This window comes from Mus caroli, chromosome X, assembly GCF_900094665.2.
Source record: "Mus caroli chromosome X, CAROLI_EIJ_v1.1, whole genome shotgun sequence".
Taxonomy (NCBI): Eukaryota; Metazoa; Chordata; class Mammalia; order Rodentia; family Muridae; genus Mus; species Mus caroli.
The window spans coordinates 13,038,249-13,041,145 of NC_034589.1; positions in this window are offsets into that span (position 1 = coordinate 13,038,249).

Sequence of the window (2,897 nt, forward strand, 5' to 3'; positions counted from 1 at the left end):
CTTTGTCTCTGTAACTCGTTCCATGGGTGTTTTGTTCCCAATTCTAAGAAGGGGCACAGTGTCTACACCTTGGTCTTCATTCTTCTTGAGTTTCATGCATTTAGCAAATTGTATCTTATATCTTGGGTATCCTAAGTTTTGGACTAATATCTGTGGAGAGCTGTGCTGTGAGCAATCAAAATTATAAGATGGAGCTGGCTTCCGCTGTGCCTAACTAGTAAACAAGCCTTGTGCGCAAGTGCGAGAGTGAACTCACGCCTAGTCACTGCCCATTTCGGGGCGTAGTAATGAGGTGATGGGCGAGCAACAAATCAGGAGCTGACATGCTACATCAGGTGCTGAAATGCCACGCTGAGGGCTATATAAGCAGCACCATTTTCCGGGGTCTGGGTCTTCCCTCTTTAAGAAGCAATAAAGCTTGCCGCAGAAGAATCCAGTTGTCCGAGTGTGTTCTGGCCGGCGAGAACGATAGCTCAGGACAAGTGGCGCCAAGAAACCCGGGAACTGCATAACATCACGGATGCAAGGGAGACACCCCTTTTGCGGGGCCGGTTCAGAACTGTGGGACACGTAAGGCTCTGTAAGGTATGTTCTGTCTTGAAATTTCTCCAGTGTTAGAGGTCTTTTTGTATGTTTTCATGGGGCTCATTCTTTTTCTTTTGATCACGTACTTCTTCCACCACTGGAACTGCTGACTGGTTCTCAGTCGCGATCAGGCACAGTTAGATAACAGAGCAGCGAGCAGTATGGGAACTTCCCACTCCGTAGTGACTGCCTTATGGTCGGTCTTGAGGCAGTGTGGCCTAAAATTCGCCACTAAGACTATAGAGAACTTTGTTAAAGAGATAGATCACGTAGCGCCTTGGTATGCGTTCTCAGGGTCATTAACTATCGCCTCTTGGGAGAAACTGAAAGGAGATCTAGTTAGGGAACAGCAGAATGGCAAAATTAAAGCAGGGACCATGCCGTTGTGGAAACTGGTAAGATCTTGCTTAACAGATGAGGATTATCAGCAAATGGTTGAGGCAGGGCAGAGGATCCTGGAGGAGGTTCAAGACAGTCTATCAGAGGCAGAGTGGGGAGAGAGATTGAAAGTTGGGACGAAACAAGGTGCACCGAAGAATAAAGGCCTTTCCATGGGCCTTGAGCCCAAAGAAAAGAGAATAAGGGACAGAATGCCCTGGGAGAGCTTAGAAAAAGGGATATAAAGGGAGAGAAGAAGAGAGAAAGAACTGGAGAGGCACATAAGGAAAGGAGCCTCTACCCGCCATTAGATGAGTTTAAGGCACTAGCTGTCAGTAGCTCAGAATTGGATAAGGAACTTAGCTCCTCTGAGGTAACAGACTTAGAGGAAGAAGTGGCATGCTATGAGGGAAAGATACCAGCCAGATGAAGGATGAGCTAATCAGTCACAGAATAAGACAGAAGCAGCTAGAGACAACTGTCAGTTTGCTGCGCCATCTCTGGACCCTCGACCTCTGGGTCCTAGTGCACCTCCACCCTATGTGCAGAGGTATCATTCACCTCTGCCCTATGTGCAGAGGTATCATTCAGACTCATTCATTCCAAAAGAGGAACAGAGAAAAGTGCAGCAAGCGTTTCCAGTCTTTGAAGTCGCCCATGGCAGACGCGTTTCCGCTCTGGTGGAGTATATACAGATTAAATAACTTGCTGAGTCAGTCCGTAACTATGGAGTCAATGCCAATTTTACTATAGCGCAAGTCGAAAGGCTTGCTACTCTGTCAATGATCCCCGGCGATTGGATGACTGTAGTAAAAGCTGCAGCTCCTAACATGGGAATGTATCTAGAATGGAAAGCTTTGTGGCAAGACTCCTGCCAAGCACAGGCAAGGGCCAATGCCACCGTTGAAGGGGACCAAAGAACATGGATTTTTGAGTTACTTATTGGTCAGGGACAACACGCTACTAACCAGACAAATTACCATTGGGGAGTGTACGCCCAGATCTCAGCTGCCGCCGTTAAGGCATGGAAGGCACTCTCTAGGAAGGGAGAGGCAAGTGGACATTTGACAAAGATTACTCAGGGTGCCCAGGAGTCGTTCTCAGACTTTGTGGCTAGAATGACAGAAGCGGCAGGAAGAATCTTTGGAGACCCAGAGGCAGCTATGCCTTTAATTGAACAGTTGGTCTATGAACAGGCTACACAGGAATGCAGGGCGGCTATTACACCTAGAAAGAGCAAGGGATTGCAGGACTGGTTAAAGGTTTGCCGTGAGCTTGGAGGGTCGCTCACTAATGCCAGTTTTGCAACTGCCATTCTACAATAGCAAAAACGCCCTGACACAGCTGAGCTCAAACTCTGCTATAATTGTGGCAAACCAGGACACTTAAAAAAGGACTGTAGAGCCCTTGTCAAAAGGAGAGCACCAGGACTGTGTACTAAGTGTGGGAAAAGGTATCATTGGGCCAGAGATTGTCGCTCAGTCAAGGACATCCAAGGCAGGCCTCTGCAGCCAGAATTTCCTCAAGTAGTAGAGAATGAGGCCATTTCAAAAAACGTGTATCAGGGCCCCAGATCCCGGCAGGCAAAAGGTGGACCCCACAGTCCACAGGGCAACAGAAGGATCAGCTGAATTGGACCTCCTTGCCACCACCCGATTTATGCTGATGCCCCAAATGGGGGTTCAGTCCATTCCTACTGACTACAAACAGCCTTTGCCATCTGGAAGTGTCGGCCTAATACTGGGCTGGGCCTCCCTTACCTTACAAGGCCTTATTGTTCACCCTGGAGTTGTAGATCAAGATTATGAAGGGGGGGCTCAGGGACTCCGCCGAACTTAGTCTACAGGTTAGAGTGAGGACCACAGAGGCAGACAGCTTCTGGGACAGGCGGGAGCCACAGAGCCGCTGAGGCAGCACCCTTTTGGGGCCGCAGA